Source organism: Canis lupus, chromosome 5 (genome assembly GCF_048164855.1).
Source record: "Canis lupus baileyi chromosome 5, mCanLup2.hap1, whole genome shotgun sequence".
NCBI lineage: Eukaryota > Metazoa > Chordata > Mammalia > Carnivora > Canidae > Canis > Canis lupus.
This window is the reverse complement of record NC_132842.1, coordinates 33436882-33464379: the sequence shown is the minus strand read 5'-3', so window position 1 is coordinate 33464379 and position 27498 is coordinate 33436882. Positions and strand designations below refer to the sequence as shown.

The 27498-nt window shown below is 45.5% G+C and overlaps 2 long non-coding RNA genes across 3 annotated transcripts; both read right to left on the bottom strand.

Annotated features, from left to right (window-relative positions):
* Positions 1-4027: 4027 nt before the first annotated feature.
* On the bottom strand, positions 4028-4627 carry LOC140632934 (uncharacterized). Its single transcript, XR_012030578.1, has 2 exons — positions 4373-4627; positions 4028-4211 (listed from the first exon to the last, which is right to left on the bottom strand). It is a non-coding gene; the product is annotated as an uncharacterized lncRNA (long non-coding RNA).
* A 5806-nt stretch (positions 4628-10433) lies between these two features.
* On the bottom strand, positions 10434-27498 carry LOC140633457 (uncharacterized). Of its 2 annotated transcripts, XR_012031072.1 has the most exons (7): positions 27346-27498; positions 22868-22930; positions 16472-16609; positions 16004-16120; positions 15031-15301; positions 11178-11273; positions 10434-10767 (listed from the first exon to the last, which is right to left on the bottom strand). It is a non-coding gene; the product is annotated as an uncharacterized lncRNA (long non-coding RNA). The 2 variants fall into 2 exon arrangements; XR_012031071.1 differs by having other exon boundaries at positions 16004-16609.

The window sequence follows — 27498 nt, the reverse complement described above, 5'->3', positions numbered from 1 at the left end:
TGAGGAAGTCCAAAGGAGAGGTGTAAGGGTCTGCTCAAGCTGTCATCCCAAGTGGAGGTGGTGACAGGAACTTCAGCCATTTTGGCGTATCCGCCATCTTGAGGAGTTTCCCTTCCCGCCTGGCCCCGACAGTAAGTAAGCTGTCTGCTTGTAAATCAGGAAGATGTTTGTAAGCTGATGGAGACTCTGGTCCCTCAGGACTGTGATCTCTTCTCAGTTAACCATTTTTTTTTTCCGCTTCCCTTTGTTTTAGGGTAGCCAGGACTGTCTGAGGAATGTCACCCGTACCCCCAACCCCCACGATGGGGCAAGTGGGCGAGGGTTGCAAGGGGTCAGCTTGTGCTTTGCCCTCCCTGTGCCTTCTGCTCCCTCATCAGTAATACCTAGTCCATAAGGTTGACAGACCATCTCTGGAAAGTTTGGTGGAAGTTAGCAACCCTGCCTCCCTCCTTTCCTCGAGGAAATGGAGAGAGGAGACAAGCGGCCGGGGTGACCTCAGGCATTCCAGGGAGAAGATCCCAAGGAGAACCAATTCCCAGAGGCCAGTGAGGGAAGCTTTGATGAAGGAAGTGAATCCTCAACTCTGCAAAGTGTTATTGATAAGAGCTGGGAGGAGGCGGGGAGGGGAGATCGGACCCTGAGGTTCCTAGACGTGTAGGTCAACCGAGGCTTTGGGAAGGCTCCTGTTTTCCGACTGGGGCACCAGCCTGATCCGAATGGTTCCCGAAGAATCAGAGGGAGCTCCTGGGAAAGGGGGTCTGGGGAGCAGGGCCACGCCGCCGCGACAAAGAGGCGGAGGCCTGGAGAGCAGCTTTAACATCATTGTCCTCTTTGCTTTTCTTTTTCTTTCTCTGTTTGCTAAAAAGTATTTTCAACAACAACAACAAAAAATTGCGATTCTAGATTTTTTTTTGAGGGGAAGATAGATATAACGCAGAAGCATTCAAGCTTCAGAAATGTGATCAGTGCAAGATTGAAAGTGAGGCTCAAAGACAGTAGCACATGCATGTAACCTAGCCATAATATAAATTTGCGATTATTCAGTATTCAACTCCAGGGAAATACCTAATATCAGAGGTTTAAATGTGCTTGAACTATCCGAAATACAATGATACACAAGTGCACATAAGCTATTTCCTTCTTCTTTCCAATGTAAGCATTCTGATTTAAAATAAAATTGAAAGAAATCACACGAAATATAAGATTGCTTTTCACGGTCTTTAGAAAATGGCCCATTTTTAAAGCTTTTCTCCGCTAATGCGCATTAATTAAATCTCTCTGGGAGCCTAGAGGAGAGCCAGAGCGGGAACTGGTGGGTAAATGGATCTCGCTGCAGATATACAAACAGATCTGGATGCATTTTCTTGAATATGTACAAGGCCCAGAAAGCAAGGGCCTCTGACCTCAAACCAGAGTAAAACGGTGACGCACGGCCTCGCTCCAGGGCTGGAGACAGCCCGGCTCCCCGGGGACATACGTTTGTGGTGCCGGGAACAGGGGCGGGGAGAGCAGGATGGGGCTCCTCTGACTTGTGGGGCCGGTGCTCAGGCCGTGCTCGTTAAATTGAACCGTGACTCAGGAATGAAAACTAGTGATACGGGGCCTCGGGGGGGCTCAGCAGCTGAGCATCTGTCTTCGGCCCAGGGCATGACCCCGGGGTCTAGAGATCGAGTCCCGCATCGGGCTCCTGCATGTAGCCTGCTTCTCCCTCTGCCTGGGTCTCTCTCCCTCTCTCCCTCCCTCCCTCTCTGTGTGTCTCTCATGAATAAATAAAATCTTAAAAAAAAAAAAAAGTGATCCCATCCACAGTTGGCACAACCACAGCAGGAAAAAGAAAAACTGGAGCCGGAACCAAGGACGTCAGGGCGAGGGGAGGTTTGCAGCATCAGACGAGAGACCAGTTTCCACCAAGACCCACGCGTCCGTCCACCCTCGTCCTACAAACGGATGTGGGGCTGAGCTCATGCTATTCTTGGGGAAAAGCATGTTTTCAAACCATCGCAGGGGGCGGGCGTAAGCTTGCTCTGGGCGCCGCATCTCCGAGGTGCACGCACCGCCCTTCCCTGGGCTGCTCGGGTCCCTCAGGGCGGGGGCGCATCTACCTTGAAGCCGAGTTTAGCTACACAGGAACAGGCTTCGGGCCGCCTGGGAGGCTCAGTGGGCTGAGTGTCTCCCTTAGGCTCAGGTTGTGATCTCGGGGTCCTGGGATCGAGTCCCTCGTCGGGCTCCCTGCTCGGCGGGGAGTCTGCTTCTCCCTCGCTGCCTGTGCTCGCTCACTCTCGCTCACTCTCTCTCAAATAAATAAGTAAAATATTTTAAAAGAGAGAACACACTTCTGCTGGCATAGACTGAGTCCTACCATTCTTCTCAGCCTCCCCGAGTCCCTCAAACCAGAGCCTGGACGATCCTCCATCACTATGATGCAAGCCTCGTGCCTCCTGAAGACCCCAATTGCTCCAGCAGGTCCTCTGCCCACAGGGTGCGGCTGGCTTCTGGAACACGGGTTCCGAGGCAGAGGAGCACGGGAAAGGGGGGTACCTGCTGAGCAGGGGGGAATGGGGGGCGAGTCCATGTGGACAGCAGCCTCCGCCCATCCAGGGGCCTCTGGAGATGCGGTGACAGCTGAGTCTGGAGCTCCCAAGCTGGGGGACAGGCGGGCCTGGAGCTCCCGAGCTGGGGGACAGGTGAGCCTGGAGCTCCCGAGCTGGGGACAGGTGAATCTGGAGCTCCTGAGCTGGGGATAGACAAGCCTGGGGGGGAGCCGGCAATGTTCCTTCTCATACCCCCCCACCCAAGGCAGAGCTTAACCTGTCCTCAGGCAGTGGGTTCCATGCCCGAAAACGGGTGCACTTGGGAAACTGTGTGGACTATGCCTTTCCTCGCAGGGATGCAACCCCCCCCACAGAGATGGCATGGTTGGTTGCGTGGCCCCAGGGCCACTGCATGATGACAACCCTCACACCTCTTGGAGGGTCCAGGGGCCCTGCCGCCCTTCCAGCCTCACTGGTCCTTGTTTATTTACGGGATTTGGCTCCCGACAGTGCCATCAGCCACTCCCGCTGCTCCCCATTGCTGCTGTGAGCCTGGCCTGGGGCCCCTTCCTTGGGGTCCCCGCGCCCCCCACCCCGGGCCTGCGGGGTGTTCTCTCCCAGTGGATGCTCCTGGCCAGGCCCGTCCGCCCGCCCTGTGTCCCCTCTCCACAGCAACAGTGCTAGGGGCCGGGCCTTCGGCTTCCTCCAGCCCGCACCCTCCCACGCCCTGGGGGTGCTCTGGGTCCTTGGGTGGGGGGTAAGCCCTCCGCGGGGGCGGAGCTGTCCCCTCATACAAACCCTCACTTGCCCCTCGGGGCTCTGTGCTTGGGCCTCTTCTGGGGGCTACTGGTGTCGCGAGGCAAGTGTCTGCAGGGGAACCTTGGTGGGGCCCAGGGAGGCAGCTGTGGAGACGGATCTAGTGTCCCTTTGGATCTAGTATCTGCAGGGGGGCCTCGGCGGGGCCCTGGGAGGCCGCTGCCGAGTTGGGGGCGTCAGGCCCCTCCACACAGGCTGTCCTGGGGTTCGGGCCAGGGCCGGGGCCAGGGCCTTGGTCCCCAGGGGAGGGATCCCGGAGTGAGTGTGCAGCCTCCCTGAGGGGGCTGGGTCTCGCCTCTCTTCCCCTCCCAGCACCCCCCCACCCCCCGCATCACTCCCACCTGCAGGTAATAAAAAGCCCATCATCCCCGAATGAGTCTGGGCAGCGCTTCCCCAAGTCCACCCGAGTGCATGGTCGCTGCCACTAATTAACCACCTCACTGCTCTCCGCTGATTTCCTAGGGGTGCTCGCCTCCCTTAATCTCCTCTCTTTATTAAATGATTCAAGAGCCCTTAATTGCCATCCGTCTTCATTATGGCGCTAAAATCCCGTCCTCAAAATGGCTTCGCGGCCTCTCTCTACACCCGCGCGGCCCCAGAACCATCCCCGTCTTTCCCCGTCGCCTTTGAAAGAGGCCGGACGTCTTGTCTTAGAGACAAGCAGACAAGCAGGACTTGGCTGAAATCATGGGTATTTATTTTCCTAACAAGGGGGCACAGGGGCACCTGGGCGGCTCAGTGGTTAAGCATCTGCCTTCGGCCCAGGCCGTGACCCCGGGGTCCCGGGATCGAGTCCCGCGTCGGGCTCCCAGCACGGAGCCTGCTTCTCCCTCTGCCTGTGTCTCTGCCTCTCTCTCTCTCTCTCTGTGTCTCACAAATAAATAAATAATAAAATCTTTTGTTAAAAAAGTGGGGGCATGGAGCCAGGGGGTTGACTGTGCAGGTGGGCCCCCCTGCAGCCCATTCGGAGGTGCTCCTGCCCCCCAGGGCGCTTGTGGGGTGCCTGTCCCCAGGGCCCTGAGCACCTGCTGGCGTCATACTCAGGCACCCACGGAGCCCCTCCGGACACAAGACGCTCCCGGCGACGCAATGTCACTGGGCACGTGTGACGCTGATGCCTCCCTTCCCTCTGGTCAAAGGCCAGGGTTATGAGAAGCCTCGCGAGGACCGAGGACGGGGTTCAGAAGCAAGCCTCCCAGTCACCGTGGGAACCCCTTGTGACACATCCCACCGTGCGCGGGGGGGGGATGTGGGAAGAGAGGACGTTTACACCACGAAGGCCCCGGCTACCCTCTGGCCCCAGGATCATTAAGCGTCTCCCCTCTGCAGAAATAAATCCCTGGGTTGTGTTCCTTCCCCCTGTTTTTCTTGCTGAAAATACCACGCGTCTGGGTAGATGCTCGACGAGCTCTCCCCGGGTCCCCGGCGCAAGCTCCTGACAGGTGTTTGATGGGGGCGTTCTCTCCGGTGAAAGGGCCTGTGTAAGCCACCTTCTCTTGGGGGGCTATTAGTCTCCGATCCCAGGGACGTGGGGTCGGGGTGGGGGGAGAGGAGACGCCGGCGAGCACCGACACTAGAGCCATTTATCAGCTGCTGCTGTGTGTGGAATAAAGGATCCTCTTTCCAGATAGTCTATTATCTGCGGCCTGCTGGCTTCACGCTGTCATATGTTTTTTTCAGTAGTCAATAAATTGCTGAAGGCCACATTTGGAGAGTAAGTACTGTTGTACATCTAACTTTATATATTGTTCTTTTATTTACAGCTGCATTTGTTCATTTTCTAGAAGAATCTAGCATAGACCAGGACGTACTTTTTTTTTTTTTTTTTTACCTACAAGATCATTTCATTGATGAGACTTTACCAAATTTATTTTTATAACAGATAAACCGACAGCGCACATATATTTTGAAAATCTCGCCCCTGCCTCGAAGTAGTTCACCGAGTACGCACGCATTTTCATTTGGCAAAGGGTCTCTTACTTATTGCCTCCGCTTCGTCTCATCTCTGTTTTAATCCGTGCATTTCTTCCGTCGGCGTGTGCGCCATATGGGACCCTATAAACCGTGCATTAATTGGTGTTAAAAGCACTGCTTTCTTTTAACACCAAACCTTTGCCTGGATAACTGGGAATTAGTTCCTAAGCTCTTTTTTATAAAATCAGGTCGGGAAAATAGGGTTGGGAATCATTCAAAAGTGTTTATAGGTGAGGAATTTTCAACAACCTTTGTTCGGCCCAGCCAGGCATTCACCCACTAATTTATTAGGGACGAGATCAATAGCCTGAACTAGATTGCTGTGCTTAACTTGAATCGAATTTATGCCATGTTTACAGCTGTTTTCTCTGATAGCATCCTTGGAGGGGATGAGCTGTTAATCTAATGTGTTTTTGCCACCATTTTGCATGTGCTGATTGCTTCAATGACTTCCCGGAGATTCTTTATATTAAGCCCAAACTCATAGCCAGAAATCAATCACAACAGTGCTTTATTTCTCTCCAAGGAATATAGAAAATTTATCAGAAACAAAATAGTGCCTCCGAACCGTGGTTTGCCGTGGGCAATGAATGTCCACCAGGCTGAAGCCAGAGGCTTCGGGCAGGGCTGTGGACACGGCCTTAGTGCTCAGGGCCGTGGATGCCACCTTAGTGCTCAGGGCCACAGACACCCTTAGTGCTCAGGGTACTGCAGACGCTACCTTAGTACTCAGGGTGCTGTGGATGCCGCCTTAGTGCTCAGGGCCACGGACATGGCCTTAGTGCTCAGGGCCGTGGACACCGCCTTAGGGCTCAGGGTGCCACAGACATGGCCTTAGTGCTCAGGGTGCCTTGGATGCCACCTTAGTGCTCAAGGCCGCGGATGCCACCTTAGTGTTCAGGGCAGGGACATGGCCTTAGTGCTCAGGGCTGTGGATGCCACCTTAGTGCTCAGGGCCACGGACACCTTTGGTGCTCAGGGCTGCGGGATGGATTGCCACCAACGTAGTTACCCACAACCACATGCGTTGGTGTCCCCTGGTTTCCCTGGGTCAGGCGTCCTGACACGGCCTAACTGGTCCTCCGCGAGACCCTCACCAAGGTGTCAGTCAGGACGAGCTTCTCATCTTCGCTCACCTGGAGACGGCCCCTTCCAAGTGTACTCAGATGCGTCCTTGGCACTCTGGGCTCAGGGCGGCTTGCTTCCTCAAGGCCGCAGGGGTGAGGCCGCGAGCAGCATGGGGAGGCCCACGCGGAAGAGCGTCGTCATGGCAGGGACATCCCATCACCTTTGTCATACCCTGTGGGCTGAGGGCAAGCTGCGTGTTGCTCCGGGCCCAGGGAGGCGAGATTCCATGGGCTCGTGGACACCAGGAGGTGGGGAGGCGGACGCCACATGGAAGTCGGCCTGCCACAGCCCGCCCTGCGCCGAGGTCGTCCACGGCCCTCCTAGGAGGTGTACTGGCCCTCCTTGGACGTCGATCCCATCATTGCAGCCATGAGGAATGGCTCAGCGTGAAAACCAGCGTGAAAACCAGGTCTCCACCCTGACGTGGCTGCCAGGTGTCACCTGTACAGCTCCTGAGGCATCATCTTCCCTCTGGTGCGGGTGACCCTGGGGACAGCTTATCTTCCCATCCCGCCATCCTGCAATGGGGGAACAGGCGTGAGGGCAGCCATACACGTGTCAGTTCAAAATAGGGGCCAAATGGGAAGTGCCCGGAGTCCCCTGCCCGAAGCGGCGCCGGAACCCAGCCATGCCCATGTTGGGTGCTTCCAGTAGATCTCAGGAAGGGGTCTTGCGGCTCCCTGCTCCCAGCCAGGCGTCTACACCTACATCTGCCTCCTGTTCATACTCCCCTGGCACTGTGACCGCGAGAACCAAACTATCAACAGATAAAGATTTTTAATAAGAAAGAGAATAAAATCAGAATAAACTGCTTGCAGGATTCAACTTCTGAGGTCACTGATTAGCATCGATGTTGAAGAAGTCATGCTCTGCAATCCTGACAAATAATCCGAGGCAAATCATAAATACCCCAGTCTTTCTAGAAATTTTCTATACATTGAAATAGTCCTCTGACTATCACTTTCTCTGCAACTTTAGACAATTTCAAATCATCTTCCCCAGCACGTTAGGAGCCAAACACTGATAAACAGTAAAATGGATGCTCAGCTGGCTCCTTTAATAAAATATCTTTAGGTTTGCAACTTTGAAAAAAGGTATGCCTTTATTTATAAAATGATGTGGAGAAGAAAGGAATTATTAATTTTTTTATCCCAAAGCATCTGGGAAACTGTTTTAGAAGAGGAGGGATCATCTTTTTTCCTAATAACAGAGCTGGAGGACAGACATGTCCTCAAAAGGAAAGTGGATGCTGTTATCAAAAGAAGGTGAACACGGACCAATGCAGTGTGGACCTGGCAAGGTCTCAGGGCCACCAGGCTCCTGGATCTTGAAAAGACACGTGGGAAGGTTGCCTTGACACAGAGACTGCGGAGCAGTGCTTTCCCCAGCGGAGCCAGATCCCCACTAATAGGCAAGAGGGAGAGGGAGAGGGAGAAGCCAGCGTAACGACCAAGTTCCCAGAGCATTTTTATGGGGGTTTCGGGGAGCTGGGTCAGGACTGCATTCACCTTCTTTAAAAAACCCTGTTATTCTTAATGCTTAGACTTTCTGTATAGATTTAAGCAGCAACTTGTCAAGTGTCACACAGATGATGACACAGACGCACACAAACTGGACTGAGCAGAATTAGGATTAGAATTGTATGAAGTCTACACGTTAGAAGTCTAGAGTTTGGGAAAAATGACAAGTTTAGGAAATTATAATCTTGTACCCAGCAGGTAGTATACACCTACTTAGATTTAGGCTTCAGTGTTGTTTAGCAAAATGTCATGATTTGCAACGTACAGTCTGCCACAGGGTTCAAATTTATTCCGGAAAATGTTATATTTTTGTAGAGCCGGCTGTTGCAAGTAGGAGCTTTATTAAAGTCACCCGGTTTAATTGTTACTGCTATCGCAAACAGGTTTAAGAAACTGGTTTCTAATGTTCAAGCAACATGAGTTCAACAAAAATGAGTGTTTTTATTGCATCTGAGAGTTTGAAAGACCTTCCTACAGTGGCCACAATTTCCGCATTAATACAACCGTCATCTACGTGGTGACAGCTTTCCTGTAAAATAGAACATGTCTTTCCACATTGTCAAAGGTCACCGCTCACCCTTTTAACTTATTTTACTCTTGCCTGTCCCGGTAACCTTTCCGTCAGGCTGCGGTGAAATCGTTCACAACACAGAGGGGAAAATAAGCTCCCGAACCCAGGAGCGACTCTGTGAGATACCTTGCGGCTTTTAAAGAATTATTTACTTAAAGCATTTCCATAAAATCCATTTACTGCCATTTAAGAGATGAGGTGAGTACAAAACCTAAGAATAAGTTATCCCCTCTTGCCAAGAAGAAGGTGTTTTGTCTTGGCTTTGTGTTGCTTTCAGAGATGCTCTGCGGCCGTGAGGCTCGTTGTATTTCAGCGGCCTTGTGCCATTAATCTACTGGCATCTTCTCACACCCTCCCATCAGCTCCAGAGACGAAGTGTTCCCAGCGTGGCAGGGAATTTAAGAAGTCCAAGTTTCGGAGCGAGCCTTTCGGGCCGGGCCAGCAATGCAGGTTGAAGCACACGAGGGAGGCGGAGGCAGGGGAGGCCGCGCCGGTCAGCACCCAGTCAATAGTCTTTACGACCCAGCAGAGGAATGAAAATCCACACTCTTATTCCTCCCAGCACTGCTACCCGGCAAATGCTGAAAGTTTTTAATATTATTTATGTTTTTTGGAAAGGCATAAAACAGTAGTAGGAAGCGGGGGGGGGGGGTGGTCGATAGGTTCCTTGCTTGAGTAATACCGATTGACATTTGGTTATTATTTTCAATGTATAAGATACTTCCATCTTTGAGGTTTTATATGTGTGTTTTATAGAAACTTCATTTAATAGATATTAAAAAATGGTAGGCCAAGAATCATGGAACTGATCCGAGGTCAGGTGACCCAGCTGGCAAGTGACAAAACCCGGAAGGATGCAGTCATCTTCCAGTTTCCTTACTTTTTGACACTAAATGTGATTTCTCAGATTTAATAGCAGCTTGGATTTCCGCTGCGATCCTCTGCATAAGTGATGTGGAAACTGAATGCGCGTCCGTTTGGAAAGCACATGCTCGCCACTTTGTACAAACAGTTGCGTCCCCTCCCAAGATGGAGTAAAGCACATGCTGTAAGGTCTGACGTCCGCTTCAGTCTTCCTTCCTGGTGGTATCATGCAAATCTTTTACGTAAAGACCACTTCCAGCGTGCAGTTATTTATGCATTTGAAATGCCATTGTAGCACAGAGAAGATGGGGTTTGCCAAAGATACTGATACGATCTAGAGGATTAATCCGATGTCCAAGGCAGTTTCTGTTGCATTTTCAGATTGCCGGAGGCCCACGCTGCCTTTCCAAAGCCTGTTTCTCTCCCGTGTGTATAGTAGCGGAGATCAGGAACAGGGTGCCAGGTAATTTAGAGAGTTAGCAAACCGTGAATTTTCAGCTCGAGCTACTCTAGGCAGTTGGCTCTATCCTCATGAAGCTTGAACCCATCCTACTAAAACAAACGTTTTAGGTTGTCAAATCCAAAGAAAAAATCTATTTTTAAAAATTTCCAACTGTTCCCAAGGGCTGGTAGGTTTCACCTTTTGTGTTTATGCAAGAATTTAGGGTCTTCCCCATGTGCTGTCCTGTCCCAGACAAAGGCACTCAAGGGGAAAAGGTGGCACAGCATAAACACAGCAGAGATCTGGAGGTGTCCTGGCTGAGAGAAAGAGAGACAGGGACCGGTGTCTGCACCTCAGTGCCTGTGCCTTTGTCGGGTAAAAAGTGTTTGCAAAAGCAAAGTTGAGGATGCCATTGTATATCACAAATAATAATAGTGGTGATAATAGTAATACTGTCTTCTCACCCAAGCCAACCTGTTTTATTATAGTTCATTAAACAGAACAAAATTGTGTACCTCTTCTGTAAATAAAGAACCATGATTTCATTGTCAATAAATTTATTAGAAAAATTCTGAGGACTTTTTTTTTTAAGTTTTTTTATTTATTTATTTGAGAGAGAATGAGAGAGAGAGAGAGAGAGAGAGAGGCAGAGACACAGGCAGAGGGAGAAGCAGGCTCCATGCAGGGAGCTCGATGTGGGACTTGATCCCAGGTCTCCAGGATCATGGCCCAGGCTGAAGGCAACACTAAACCGCTGAGCCACCTGGGCTGCCCAGGACTTTCTTTTTTTCATTAAAAAAGATGAACTGTAGAATTTCCTTCCTTTTTTGCAGGTGAAATGTTCAGAAACTCACAGGTGAACAATATTCTTATCAAAGGTAAAAAGGCAGCTACAGGACATGAAGAATCATGTCACACTGTCTGTAATTAATTGAAGATCACTTATTTCAGATTTCAAGGCACATTAGTAGTATGGTCTATTTTTAGCTTATAATTTTTTTTCTCAAATCACATCAGATTTACAGAAAGTTCTAAGAATAGTACCATGAACTCCCAGACACCTTATTCACTAATAATAATAGTGGAAATTGGAGCTACAATGATCACAGAATGAGCATTTTCATTGTTGTAGGCTCTTACATTAACATGATTTAACTCAGACCTTCATGATCATTCCTTTTCACAAATGGCTAGCTGGGCATCACTGAGAGCTGGGGACCATTATTCTGTGACTTTCAGCTAATTCCTTAACCATGTTTTTTTTTTTTTTTTCTCATTTCTCTTTTTTTTTAATTCAACAAAGAGAAAGATGGCATAGGACTGCTACTTACGTAAAGGCTGAGACATTTCTGTGTGTGTTGGCTTTCTGTCTTTCATTTTATGAGGGAGTGAAAATTTTCTCAATATTCCAAAGAATTTGCTAAATACTAAAAGAAAAAAGAAGACCTTTAGAGGAAATAAATTACAAAGTGGTCACCTCTATGAGATATAATTAATGAGCAAAGTTAGTCTAATTTTAGCATGGCCCAAAAAAGGAGGTGCTCATTATATTTTGCCCTTAAAGCATATGGTGGAGATAAAATTGAATCTACGAAGTGACGATTTAAAACTAGAGAAAGCAGAAAGAAGGGGGAAAAAGAAACAGAAGAGAAGCAATAAGTTAAAAAACAGTTATTAATACGACAGGTACTAACCTAACTGCATTAGTAAAACTTTAAATGTGATTGTTCTATACACACAAAATTTTTTAAAAGGGGGGATTGGCAAAATGGAGAAGAGAAAAAACTGAAAACGAAACAAAGCAAACACAAAAACCTCAACTGTATGTTTTCTATAAGAAACTCACTTTAAATGTAAAGACTCATAAAGGATAAAACAAAAGAGACAAACTTCCAGTTTCAGCTCTGACATGTAAACGGATCAGAAGTTGTCACTGTGGACTCCTAACAATCATAACAGAAATGTTGAAAAAGCTAACAACTGACTTTTCATGAACTTCAGAAAATTTGCAGGGCAAACCACCACTCTGAAATCTGGAGGGAGGCCAATCCAGGACATCACCTGTACCTGAAGTCCCTGAAGCCATAAACTGGTGGAAACATCAGAGTGACCTCTTTGGCCAATTCTGCAGGTGGAATGGGCCCTAGCGAGACAGGAACAGCTCCAGGGCCTGCAGACACCGTGGGGTTTCGCCTCCAGGAACTGCAGCGGGTTTCTACTCTAAGAACCCTCATGGCCCTACAGGGGTGGGGATGGGGGGAAGCAACCATTTTTAAGTAACTCCAGAGTTTTTCCTATGGTGAGTCCTTTTCAGCAGAAGAAAAGGCTGTTTGGAAGTCTTCTTCATCCCAGGGAGTGGAAACTCAGCCACCTGCAGTCCCCCTGGGATGCCTGTCGCACCAAAGGAAAATCTAAAAGCTGATAAACACATCCCAGCAACACAGGACCACTAAAAAAATGAAATTTAATCATAGGATTATAGAAAAACTCCCCTACACACAGACAGGGACTTTAAATTAGCTGTTATAAGAAGTCACACTCTAATGGAAAAAGTAGATACCACACAACAATATATAACATAGGCAAAGAGGTGAGAAGTAAGGAAACAAATCAAAAGAGAATGCTAGAAATTAAAAAAGAAAGAACAGATTACAACAGAAATCAAGAGTGCTTTTAATGAGCTTGCCAATAGGTTGGGTACTTAATTAGGAGGAAACCAGTGTGTTGGAAGATAGTTGAACAGAAACTACTCAAAGTGAAATACAAGGAGGAAAAAAAGAAAGAGAACATTGAAGAAATTTGGAGTAATTTCAAAAAGTAGAATACATTCATATCTGGACAAGTAGAAATAGAGAAGAGAGAGAGCACAGAGATATTGGCAGCAGTAATGGAAAAGAATATTTGAGGAATGCCTGGGTGGCTCAGTGGTTGAGCATCTGCCTTCAGCTCAGGGCGTGATCCCGGGGTCCTTGGATTGAGTCCTGCATTGGGCTCCCAGCAGGGAGCCTGCTTCTCCCTCTGCCTGTGTCTCTGCTTCTCTCTGTGTCTCTCATGAATAATACATAAAATCTTTAAAAAAAAAAAGTATATTTGAAAATTATTAACTAATAATAATTTTCACTAAACCAAAGATCCAGGAAGCCTAGGAAACACTAAGCAAGGAGGTATCAAAACCAAAACAAGATCACTGGGTCACCTCATGTTCAAAACTCTGAAAAATATAGAAAATCAAAGACAGGCAATGAAATGCTATTCAGCCTTAAAAAAGGACATTTTGTCCTGTAAGAGAGCATGGAGAGACATTGAAAGCATTATGTTGAGTGAGAAACTTTGGTACAAAAAGACAAGGACTGAATGATTGCATGTGGACATGGTATTTACAGTGGTTGAATTCACAAAATCAAAGATGGAATGGTGTTTACGGAGGTGGGGGAATTTTTTTTTTTAAGATTTTATTTATTTATTCATGAGAGACACACAGAGAGAAGCAGAGACACAGGCAAAGGGAGAAGGAAGCTCCCTGTGGGGAGCTCGATGTGGGACTCGATCCTAGGACCCCGGGGTCACAACCTGAGCCGAGGGCAGATGCTCAACCACTGAGCCCACCAGGTACTCCACGGTGGGGAAATTGCTAATCAACAGGCATAAAGTTTCAGTTAAAACAAAAAGAGGTTTTAACAAGACCTAAATAGAGGTAGAACAAGATCTAAATAGATGCTTCACCATAGAAGACATGCAGATGGCAAACAGCCTTACAAGAAGACATTCTCTGTCATGTATTATTAGGCAATTGCACATTAAACCAACAAGATAATAACAGCACTTATTAGAGTGACTAAAATCCAAACCCTGACAACACTAAGTGCTGACAGGGATGGGGAGCAACAGGGACTATCGCTCACTGCCGGTGGGAACGCCGAATGGTGCAGCCACTTTGGAAGACTATCTGGTGGTTTCCTACAAAACTAAACATAGTCACTGCATAATTCTTTAGCACTTCTTGGTATTTATCCGATGGTTCTGAAAAGGTACGTCCACACCAATAAGCCGCTCATAAGCACTTTTTTCATGAACGCTGAAAACTGGAAATAACCAAGATGTCTTTTGATAGGTGATTGGATAAGCAAATTGGGACGTATCTATACATCAGGATATTATTCAGTGATAGAAAATAAATGAGCCCTGAAGGCACAGAGAGAGAGGGCCCTGAAATGCATATTGCTGAGTGAACGAGGCCTGTCTGGGAAAGCTATATGGTGTACGGTACCAAATACATGAAAAAAATACAAACATGGCAAAATGGTCAGTGCTGCCAGCTGTGTGATGGAACGGGAAGGTGAAGGTGAAGCAAGGGGATTTGGGGCACAATCAAACAATAGTGTGTAACAATGCAGCGGTAGATGCATGGCATTTTGCATTTATCAAACTCATAGAACTTCACAGCACAGAAAGGGAGTCTTAACATATGCAAATTAAGAAAAATCTTTTAGGAGGTTGGGGAACTCCAGGAATGAATACCAACTACGACAAAATAACATAATTGTAATACAGATGCGTGAATCAACCTCACTGAGGGATGACGGTGAGTGGTGCTGGCACAGGTCACCTTGGATGAGCGGAGTCTTTAGTAAGAAAATAAAAGGAAATGCATAGCACAACTGCCCGACCGCACTCTGATGAGTGCACCGTGGTGTGCCAGGGATCAAGAAAGGACAACTTCTAAAAACAAAGAAAACCTGAACAAACTCTGGGCTTCTGTTAATCATAAAATAATATAATAGATAAGATGAGCCTGGTGTTTCTTGTAGTGGCAGAAAGTGAGAAAGTGAAAAACAAAAGCAACCCAAAGTAAAGAAAACACTGTCGGCAAAATCTCGAGAGACCACAGGAGGCGACTGGTCCCAGGGGCTGAAGCTGAAAGGACAAGATGCACAAAGTGGATGATGTAGCACCGGGTTAGATCGCAAAACACACAATAGACACCCATGTGCCCATATCGATAGGAATAAGTCATGGAATAAAGACACGGCACAGGCCGCACAGATGCCCTGATCGGCTGCAGGTGGCCCGCTCTCCAGGAGGTGGGATGTGGCTCCCCCTTCTGGGTCGCAGACTGCCCTCCCGCGGGCCCAGGGCCTGAAAGGGCTGGAAAGGCCCGACCGCAGGGGAGCTACCAGCCCTGACCTGGCCAGGGGAGACCCGGTGAGCCCATGGACCGTGAGGGCGGTGTCGGCCAGAGATGCTATGTGAGGAACATGGCAGTTGGCTTTGGTTCCCTTGGTCCGAAGCACCCGACCTCGGTCTCAGGAGGAGGAAACGTGCGACGGATCCCAGCAGGGGTGTGTTCTGTATTGCATCTTAGTTCTTCTCGGTGTTTGCAAGGTCGCAGCCAACGGGAGCCTCAGGAGACGTGGCAACTGAATGTCGTGTAGGCATCCTGGGTGGGCTCCTGGAACTGAAAGAGGATGTGAGGTAAGCACCAGGGAACTCGGAACAGAATATGGGCCCCAGTTGGTAGTATAACGTTCAATGTTGTCGCTTTATTGGCGACAGGTGTGCTATGCTCCTGTAAGGTGTTACTAACATCCTACACCGGGAAAATGGGGATGCGTTACAGGGTGATTCGTGCTATCATTGCAATTTTTCTGTACAACTAAAGCAATTCTAAAAGGAAAAGTTTATTTAAAATCTACTATTTCAGGGGGCGCCTGGGTTGGTTAAGCATCTGCCTTCGGCTCAGGTCATGATCCTGGGGCATCGGGTTCCCTGCTTCATGGGAGGTCTGCTTCTCCCCCTCCCTCTGCTACTCCCTTTGCTTGTGTGCTCTCTCTCTCTCTCTCCCTCTATATCAAATAAATAAATAAAATCTTTTAAAATATCTACATTTTCAAAAAAAAATAGGGCAGTGGACGGCAAATAAAAAAATTAAAAGTGAATAATTTAATAACTTTTCAAAGCAGTGCCAAGTTCCACACAAAAGCCCAGAAAAGGAGAGCCTGTGTACACGCAGGTCAATGCTATTGCGAGATAAAGAGGATTAGTCCCTTTGCTGAGCCTCCAAGGCCTAATTGGAGAAAGAACTATCATGCCGCTGCCTCCCTGACGCCAATGTTTCGCTTCTGATGAGCAGAAACCCCGGGACGACAAACTCACGTACCTCTGGCCACCAGCGTAAATGGGATGATGTTGCAGACATTTCTCCATCTCTCAACTAATTCGGTTAACTGGTCGTAATGCAATCAGAAATCAGTTGATTGAGACAGACAGTGGAGTTCTTGCCGGGGTTGTGGGAAGACGCGGAGGGAAACGCAGGTGGATTTAAGGTGGAGTGGCCTCCCGGTCAGTTCCAGGGAAGCTGGATTCCCACTTCCTCCCGTCCTGTTCCTGATCCGTCTCTTCCACCTGTAGGCTTACCTGCCCGGCTCCCAGCCCCCCTCGCCCTCGCAGCCGTCCTGGCCCCGCAGGCACCTGCTCCTATTAAACCACACTTGCCATGTCAGGTTGAAGCCCACACCCCTCGAAGCCTCTCTCACGCCAACCTCCCATCCCAGAAGCTCACCCAAATAGCCCTCGCTGGCCCGATCTGCCCTCTGCCTGGCGAGTACTTACTGTGTTACCTACTCACCATTTCGGTGCTTTGTTTAATTTTATTTTCTAATTACCCCAACTCCATCTCTCATTTCATTGCAGTCGCTTAGATTTACTAGATTCCTGCACAGCGCCGTGCGCGTACGTGACATTCAACTCGCTCCATCGACGGGGACTGACAAAAAGAAGGCCGACGTTTTCAGATTACATCGTTTCGTCCTCTGATGTGCAAAACCTGGTCAAAGTTCTAGAAACTCCTGACTCAACCTCAAATTTATGAAACTGGCCTCTCACCAGGTCATCCTCAGTAAGTTTGGTGGAGACTTTTGCGGGCTGAGGTCACTAGTCAGAAGTAATTAAGTCCAGAAACCTGGATACCGTTTGTTGGCCCAGTGGCTGCACGCTGTTGGCGTCAAGGGCTAAGTGTGGGGGGGCCCAGGCACCCACCCCCGACTCATCGCAGCGGCCTTGCCCCTCCTGACAGCCCCAACCGTGCCCCACCGCAGGCCCCTTCCTGGAAGCGACCCCACTGCATGGACGCAGGATGTTCTGAGCCGTAGGTGACAAATACTTGACATTATGCCCCCTTGTTAGACTAACTTCCTCTCTTAATGACTACGCTTATTTATTTTTCTTCACATCCTGCTTGCTCATTACTCATTTTCAATTATGAGTCAGATTTCTTCTGGAGTTTAATTACTCTTCTGGTTGAAGATGATAAATTAATTTGCTTATTAACTCTGTAACACCTTTTAAGTTCAGTGAATTAGGTGCCATTTACTATTTTATTTTCTGTGGTGGAGGGCCGGTGTTTGACATGGATTACAGCAAGCAGCAAGACAGAGGAATGTTGTAGATAAAAACTGCAGAAAGTTGCCTGGGTGGCTTCAGTCCCCAATAAAGATATTCCGGCCTGGTGTTGGCAGAGGCTGGGCTAATTCCGACGTACCTCTCCCAAGCCACTGAATTATTACAATGAGGCCGTATCTTTTCTGATTATTTTCCAGATTATTAGCTATTTCCTTGGGGAAAATATGTTGTGTATGTAAAACAGTTATGGATAAAGCCCAAGTTTCATAACGTGCCAGACGTGACATAAGTTTGGTCATGTGATGTAGCTCGTGCCTCCTCCCTTGCAGCTATTTCTGTCCTCCAAGCCATGCCAGTTCTCACTCTACGTATTTAAATGATCTCAGGGAAGATGGCAATGTGAATGGCCGGCATTCTTTAAGATTCAGGCTTTTTTCAAGAGCAGTTTTAGTATTGTAGAAAAATTGGCTCAAAGTATAGACAATAGTCATATTACCCTTCATACAGTTTCTCCCAGTACTATCATCTTTCATTGGTGTGACTCCTTTGTTCCATTTGCTGAACCAATACTGGCCCATTATTATAAAAGTAAACAGTTGACAAGGCGCCTGGGTGGCTGGCTCGGTCAGTTAAGCATCTGTCTTCGGCTCAGGTCATGATCCTGGGGTCCTGGGATCAAGTCCTGCATTGGGATCCCTGCTCAGTGGGAGAGTCTGCTTCTCTCTCTGCCTCCACCCCTCCCCCTACTCATATGCACTTTCTCTCTCTCTCTCTGAAATAAGGAAATAAATAAATAAATAAATAAATAAATAAATAAATAAATAATAAATAAATAAACAAAAGCTTTAAAAAGAAATGTAAATAGTTGACCAAGAAGCACAAACAATGCAATGGAGAAAAGATGGTCTTTTCCACAAATGGGGCAACTTTCCACATAGAACAACTGTGTGTCACCATGCAAAAAAAAAAAAAAAAAGGAATGTAGACACACCACACCACAATTAACTCAAAAAGGTTCACAAAACTGAGTGCAAAACACGAAAGCATAACATTCATTAGGGATAGCATAGGAGGAAATCTAGAGAATGTTGGGTAAAATGGTGCCTTTTTTAGATACAACACCAAAGACACAATAGACGAAAGGATTATTAAAGTGAACTTTACTAAAATTAAAAACTTCTCTCAAGAGACATTAAGAGAAGCAAAAGACAAACTACTGACTGAGAGAAAATCTTTAGAAGAATATAACTGACAATGAACTCTTACTCAAAATATACAAGGAGTTCTTAAAACCAAATAATAAGAGAACAAATAAGCCAGTTAAATTACAGGCAAAAGGTCTCAACAGAAACCTCACCAAAGAAGATGGACAAATAGAAAATAAAGATCATCCACAATCTACGTCATAAGGGAAATGCCATCTAAAACGACAACGAGCTCGCGCTACCCTACTATTAGAATGCCCCAAATCCAGAACACTAACAACATCAAATGCTGACCATGATGTGGGGTAACAGAGACTTTATTCATTGCTGATGGGAATGCAAAATGGTGCACCCACTTTGGAGGACAGTTGTCAATTTTTCACAACAGTCTTAAGTAGAGTTTTCTTATGGAACTCTAGCAATCATGATATAAACCAGCAATCATGCTCCTTAACCCACACCCAAGGAAGTTGAAAACTTATGTTCACACAAAAACCCACACATGGATGTCTGTAGAAGCTTGACTCATAATCACCAAAACTTCGGGGTGTCTGGATGGCTCAGTCGGGTAAGTGTCCAACTCTTGATTTAAGCTCAGCTCTTGGTCTCCGAGTCGTGAGTTCAAATCTCACATTGGGGTACATGCTGAGCCATATAGCCTACTTAAAAAAAATAAAATTAATAATCTCCAAAAATTAGAAGAGCCAAGATGTCCTTCAGGGAGTGATGGATAAATAAGCTGTGGTCCACTCAGACAATGGAATATTATTAAGAGCTAAAAAGAAATGAGCTTATTATAAAGCCATGGAGAAACGTGGGGAAAATTTAAATGCATGTCACTAAGTGAAACAGATCAATCTGATAATGATTTTAATATGAGTTCAGATGAAAGTTATTTAAGGTATATTATATCATCATCTATGACAGTATATGATGTTATTTGCATGTGTTTGAGATTATATATAACACATGAGTATTTTTCTCCTCCATTTTATTACATAATCCCCCCCCTCCCATTTGTACTGGTCATTTGAGAAGAAATGATGGACTTTCAGCATGAAAGCTTTGGAAGGTTTTGTTCAGACAGGTCTAAGAAGAAAATACTCATTTTCGGGAGCCCTTAGTAAATCCAAACAGAGTTTTTAAAATTTTGTTTTAGGGGATTACATTGTAGGTGATAATTTGATAATATCTAGGGATAGATGATCATTATACACACACAGAAGAACTGAGTATGTCCAGCTGGCTTCAGATGTGTCTTTGCAGTCATCACTGGGGTTTGGCAATTACTTGTAAGACAGAACATTGTTGTGTGGTCCTTATTTCACCTCGTTAATGTTTACTTATTTGTTCTTTCCTCCTTTTTTCCTACCTTCCTTCCTTTGTTTATTTTTGGAGTCAATTAATATTTATTTGCTATCTTTGGGTTGGAACCATGGGGAGTCTTCAGCTTGCATAAATAGCTTTCTAGGCACATAAATCTCACTTGATAAAAAGCTGGATATGGTGGTTACTAAAGCACCGTCCAGTCTCCGTACCCATAATATTAAGCCAACATGGGAATATCAATGTGCTTATTAATTTCTTTCTGTGTTTCTGGCTCCGTGCTAAGCAGTTAAGGTTGGAGGGGTGAAAAGGGTAAATACTTATTTCGGGTAACCTTATAATGCAAACATATTGGAAACGTGCCTGGTATGGATAACATGATTTTTTCCAGGTGGAAGCTGTTCAGGGATGGCCCCAGCAAGCGTTTCATAGGTATGGATTGAGTTTTTAGGAAATTATGAAATCTTACCTGTGACATCTTCCTTCATTCTAGAACACCTTAATCTTGAGTACTTTAATAAGGATTTTAATAACCCATTTTATATGTCTCTTCCTTCTACCTCCATCTTTGGGGTGTATACATAGTGTAGAAATCCATTATAATTGCAATTAGTGATTTCTTTTCCAATATGCTTATGTACCCACTGGGAGTACTTGAAAATGCTTATATTATTGAATTATTTTCCTGGAATATTATTTCTTTAAATTTTATTGACACATCCCAAAGTCTCAGAGTCTACCGATACTTTATACTTCACACCGATAGTACTTAGGTAAAATTATAAACCTCAAAGGTGTGATTTGAGGAATCTATGAAATCCGCATTGAAACCACAGACTAGCACTGATGAATGCACTTTAGAAAAAAACACTTACTTCCTCTACCTACATCTTGGGATTCCAGCAAATTACCGTCTGTAATGAACTGCAGGTACTTTTTGATGAGCACAGGGATGAGCATTTGGCTGTTTATCATTTTTCCTCTACCAATGTGACATCTCTGCTGATTACTTATATTATGGCTAATTTGCAGCTTATCATCAGTCCTGGTTTCTTAATAAACGTCTCATTAAGTGACGGGAGCTGTCACTTTGCCTCCGTGTTCCCACTTCCCAGTATAACTTGCAAACATTTTGGAAAAAAAAAAAAAAGAAGACTGCTGGACGTCACACGTGCCATTTGCAATCATGTTCTAATGCTTCAGAGGGGGCATGTTAAGTAAATGCCCTTCACAACTCATTACTGCAGACTGGACAAGCATAATTAGTCACCATATTGTTGCTTTGTTTTCACAGTTCGGACTTTGAGTACGTGACTGAACTGGGCAAATCAAGAGTGTGAGCGGACAAGTCTAAACTGGAGGAATGGTCTAGCTGAACCTGGTGATGCTCATGATTTATATGCTGGATGAACACCCTAAGTCCAGCAAAGGATAGACATGCGCACAACGTGTGACCACGGAGGTCAACTCTCAAACAGAGCTGGAGAACTTCCAGGGAGAACCACTTCGGGGTCTTTACGAATAAGGAGCAAGAAGAAAGAACTGCGTCCTCTGTATGGAAGAAAAGGATTGGTTGGTAAGGCTCTTCCTCTTGGTCATCAACGGGCACGGGAAAGCTGGCATTCATTTGCAGAATTGGGTTTTTGCTGACTTTGCGGCAAAGTTATGACGTCATCACCAATCTATGTAATAACTTCTATGACAGGCTTTCTTTTTTTTTTTTTTTTAATTTATGATAGTCACACAGAGAGAGAGAGAGAGAGGCAGAGACACAGGCAGAGGGAGAAGCAGGCTCCATGCACCGGGAGCCCAACGTGGGATTCGATCCCGGGTCTCCAGGATCGCGCCCTGGGCCAAAGGCAGGCGCCAAACCGCTGCGCCACCCAGGGATCCCTATGATAGGCTTTCTGGGAAGCAAATGAAATACAGTAATAAGAACGATTTTAATGCATTTTAACGTTTTCCTTCAGAACTACAAAAGCTCAGTGGGTCAGAGCTGGGTCGTCGTCCTCATATGGAAAAGAGAGGAGAAGCCGCTTTGGTCCCTGTGTTAAAGGGGGCAGAGACACCTCTTTTCCATGAGCAATCAGGTTGGAAATAGCCATTTGGCTACATTTTTTGGGGAGATGTTCTTTGACCTGCAGATGATATTTAACACGTGATTCAGTTGTTTTGAAGGTAGCTTATCCCACAGGGAGTGCCCTCTCTCTAAAGTCTTTTTATTTGAGCATAAAATACATAAGGGCAAATGAACATATTGTAAGTAGGTAACTTGATAGATACTCATAAGAGGAACATGCCAGCATCACCACACCCCAGACAGAGGGACTGAGCATGCCAGTGTTCTAGAAGAAAGCATCGTGTTTCCATACAATTACCAGCTCTGCCAAAAATTGCCAGCCTCCCAATTTCTAACCTCGTACATTATTATGTTTGCTTCAACCATTTTATGAATGGAAGCGTACAGCATTCCATTTTTAATGTTTAACTTTTTTCAGTATTTTTTTAGATTGATATGAGATTTTGAGATTACATTATTTTTTTATTTATTTTTTGTTGTTGTTGTTCTCAATACTGTCCTGTACTCCACTCTGGTGTGAATATAGCACGGCTCATTTATCCATTCTACCGATGGTCACTTAGGTAGTCTCTAGTTTTGGGCTGTTGTGTGTAGCCAGGTCATAAGCGTTCCTATGCACGTCTTTGGTTGGCTGGGATATCGGGCATGTAAATGAAGCTCTATTAGTGACTATCCTTTTCAGACTGGTTAATCCAAATCGCACTCCCTCCAGCACTGCACTGGGGTTCCCCGTGCCCCCCACTCTCCTTAGCACTTCATTCTACTTTACCCTTTCCCGTGTGTGTACAGAGCTACCTGATCATGGTTATAATTTACATTTCTCTGGTGATTGATGTTGAGTACCTTTTCATATATTTATAGGCCACTTTAATATTCTTTTTATGAACTGTATATTCAAGTGATTATCCATTTTTTCCATTGGCTTGTCTTTATGTATTCTGCATATAAGGCATTTGTTAAATTGTATAACCTTTTCACGATGACGAAAATATGCAAATACTTTGGCACTTACCTCGGGTTTTCATTGATGATTGCCCACAGCCTGGTCATTTCAGGCACTTAAGACTCTGTCTTTCTATATAGAGAAGACAAGACCAATTAAGGGAGCTCAGAGTTTTAAAATTTAGACATTTCCATTGTCTTGGACAAAGTATTATACCCAGGTTTCTCCCAAACTATTAAGAATAGAATTAATATACATGGTATGTACATGTAAACCATTCTGTTTAAATCATTTTGAGTGTGTATACGATTTAAAGCTTTATATTAATATTTTGATATTACTAATCTACAGTTTCAAGATTTCAACCACATTATTTAAAATTCAAATTTTCTATACGGTTATCATATCTCATTGCTTTTTAAAAAAATATAAAGACATCTTGCAAAACTCTTACTTAGCATTGTTTGGAATTACTAATACCCTGTGATTTGATTAGAGACACTAGGATCGAATATTAATTTCTTTTAAATTTTTACTTTTCTTGAAAAATATGTCTTTTTATGACAATATTTGATATCCAGTGGTATAAAATTAATACACTTTAAAAAAATAATGGCCGTATTCCATCTTGTAACAGTATAAATCAACAGTCACAAAAATAACATGACTTTGTGTGATGGCTTACTATATTTCATGTAAAACAAAAACATAGTGATTTCAGGAAGCATAAAGAGGAATTAGAGAGGTGGATTACAGCATCCTACACTGTTGGGTCATTTACTTCTTACCATAAGTTTTACCCTAACTGTCTCAGACAGACTATGTTATTTATTATGGATATTAGGAAACTTATAATCAGAGAAGTGATAGAGCTACTGCTGATGGATAATGCTTCTGGCTGGACTGTGTCCTCCCAAAATTTAGGGGTTGAAGTTCCAACTCCCAGTGCAATTATATTGAGAGAGAGAGTTCTTTAGAAGGTAATTAGAGTTAAGTGCATTCAGAGGGTGGGGAGGACTCTGTAATCCTCCCAGTGATCTGGGAGGACTGATGGGCTTTGAAGAAGAGGAAAAGACACCTGAGACCTCTCTCCACCTGTGTGAAGACACAGTGAGAAGGTGGCATCTGTAAACCGGGAGGAGAACCCCCCGCCCCGGAACCCAGCCATGCTGGCCCCTGGTCTCAGACTCCCAGGTTCCTGAGCTGTGAGGGAATCAACGTCTCTGGTTCAAGCTCCTGTTCTGCAGGAGTTAATTACGGCAGCTGAAGCTAAGCCATACAGGTAAGAATCTTTGTGTCCGGCCCCAAATCTCTTTGAAGTACATTTATTCCTTGTCTGAAATTGCATGGAATCTACAGATCAATTTAAAAATATCTAACATACATTAATTTTCTATTTTTTCTGTCCCTAAGCATTGATCTACTTTTCCAATGAGTACTTTCCAACAACTTTTGATAATAACGAGTATATTTATCTGTGTCTTCTACATATTTGTGTTTTTAGACTCTTTGTATTTCTGTTGCTATAGTAAATGGTAAATGTTACGGTATCTTAATTTTTGTTTATTAATGTTATTAGAGAAGTTTTATGAATTTTGAATATTGAACTTCTATGTAAGAATGATACAATTATTTCTGGAAATAAATCCATAACGTCTTTGGGTTTTTTGTCAATAAAATTGTATCTTCCTTTTCCAATCTTTGTGTATTTTGAGTCTCACTTTAACTGGAGTAGATAACATTTCAACAAATAAAGAGTAAACTGGGTGCAGGTGAACCACCTCGTCATACTCGGAGGGTTTGGCTGCATGGAGAAGCGTGAGCCACCCTGAGGAGAGGGACCAAACTTCCACTGACCACCGATTCTTCAAGGTCGTTTCCATTCTTCTGTCACCAACTTGACAAACGTCTTGGACAGCATTTTGAGACAGCGTAAGAATGCGTACGGCCCTTAAATGCTCTGGGAGAGGACTGCGTTTAACACACATCCAAGTGAGTTTCTGTTACTCTATCACGGGAGCATTCATCCTCGGGGAGCGTGCCCTTCTGTGAGGATGACGGCTCACTTTCACAAAATGGTAGAGGGCTGAGGGCGGACAGGCTCTTAAGACAGATAAGCAGAAACATTGCAAAGTTTTTCCCACAGTTCCCCCAAGTTCCTTAAGCTTTGCTGGGTGAGTATCTGACCATACTCAGGTGGATTTTATTTTTTTTAATTTTATTTATTCATTCATGACAGACACGGATAGAGAAAGAGGCAGAGACACAGGCAGAGGGAGGAGCAGGCTCCATGCAGGGAGCCTGACGTAGGACTCGATCCCGGATCTCCAGGATCACGCCCTGGGCTGAAGGTGGTGCTAAACCGCTGAGCCACCTGGGCTGCCCTCAGGTGGGTTTTTTTTTTTTTTTTTCTTTTTATTTGTTTGTTGTTGTTGTTGGGTTTTTCTTTGTTATTATAATGTATTTACCTTTTTTCATCTCTGCTAAAGTGTGTTACTTTAAGAAATATAATACAAGACAGTTTTAGTGTCTCAGAATCTACTATGTATAAGTTTTCAGGCCATATATATTTTTGCAGAACCATCATAGTTTTAGAAAGAATAATGTGCATTGACAGTATTTCAGGTAAAGCATGGAATAGTAGCATCATGTGACCAAACACCTATTACGCCGGCAATGACATACATGAATATTACTGAAAGTAAGATTAAAGAAAAAGAGACTATAAATAGTCTTATGTCAGGTCAGGTTTAGTTTTGTCTCGAAAAATGTTTGGACTCCAACTTACAAAAAGTGAAAACCTTTAGAAGTATTTAGAATTTGGAAATGCAGAAAAAGTGGTTATTAGCATCAGTGAATTTTTACATTTGTAGACCAGAGGATAACACTTCAGAAAGGTCTACTTCACCTTTTAAATTTCAGCTAAGGGCTTTCCAGCAGAAAATAACAGCTAGTTTTCTATCCATTACCCCAGCATACCGCTGCGGTCAAGCACCGAAGCAAATCTGAGATGTGGGATCTGTGACATGCGTTGGAAGCTGGTACGTTGTAATCTGAGAAGTCCCAGGCATTTTTCCTCGGAAAGTGTGAATTCAGCATTAATCACACTGGAATTGAAATTTGCAGAGCTAATTGCCCCAGGTCACACAGCCCAGTAAACAGGAGAGCCGTAAAATGCCTAGTTTATTCTCTGCTAGGGCACATACCTGTTTCCTACCACTGGACATTATATGAGCATAGGGTGCCACTGGCAGATAATCCTTCCTGGCATGTTAAGGGAAAAAAAAATCCCAAGTACCAGTTGATCAGAGAATACACTCTGCTGTTTCCAGGCAGTCAAAAACTCAGAAAAAAAACAGAGATCTAAACCCTTAAGGTTAGACCCCTCTTTTCTTCACTCTGCATGTTCTTAGCTGTCTGACACCAATTGGTATTTAAATTTGTATTTGGGCGTTCACCAATATTCCACGGGCAATTATCAACTAGCATCGAAGCTCCATGAGGACTCAGATGTACTTTATATCTTTTACTCTATTCTCAAGACTGTCTAGCAGAGTCGTGTGAAAAATATGTCTGCATAGATTTGACTACCAGATGCCCCTGGATTCTGATGACTGAATGACCATCTTTGGGATTCAGAGAAAAGAAAAATCACTTCTGCTGTTAGACTACCAGCATACGGTCTCCACCCATTTAAAATAATTCCCAAGTCTGGAAATTTAAATGCTCCCACCCTTTTCTAGATTTGCTCCTTCTTGCTGAGTAAGAAGGCTCATCAGAGCCCTCAGATGTGATTTTTTCTCATTGATGCTCTCCTCCATCCTACCTGAGAAGGAACTGGTAGGCGCCGTGGGCCGGGCTCACAGCGTGCTCGCCGTGGACCTGCTGTTTCTGGGCCGGTGCAGGACAAAGCAGCAGCAGCCTGAGCAAGAAAGGGGCCGAGCACAACAGCGGGCTGGCCGGGAGCTGAGAACTAGAATAAATTACAGGTGGGCGCCTCCAAGCTTCCCCCGCAATTAACCGTGTGTGCACACCCTTGTCCGCGTGTTCAAAATCCGAGCTCTTTTACAGGTCAACGCCAGAAATGCTGCAGTTAAGATCACTTGAAATCATATATTGAACTCTGTTTTTTTAAAGGGATGGTGTTGGAAGAGAAACAGTTCTGAGTTGAAATATGTCCCTAAAAAAAAGAGTCCTGACCCTCCGCACCTTAGAACCTGACCTTCCTTGGAAATGGGGTCTCTACAGAGATACCAAGTTAAAATGGGATCATGAGAGTGATCCTAATCCTATACACGGGGCATCCTGATAAAGACAGGAATGTGGACACGGAGGCAGAGACAAAGGGCAAGCAGTGTCTGAAGATGGGCTGCCTGACGGGAGCATCTCCAAGGTGAGGAAGACTAAGGATCACAACCACCAGCAGATGCCAGGAGACAGGTCTGGACCGGCCTCGGCTGGAGAGACCAACCCCAATGATGCCTTGACCTTGAGAGTCTAGCTTCCAAATGTGTGTGAGACAGTACAGTCCCATCCTTTCAACTCACCTTCTCTGTGGGACTTTGTGGCAGCAGCCCTAGCACGTTTCCCAGGGAGGGTCCCCGGGATGACTTCTCCACCCTGGGGTCTTTTCCTCTTCCCCTCTATTACCTCACAGTCCAAAAGGGCAGTCGGCTTCTAGCCTAAGGACCTGGATTCTG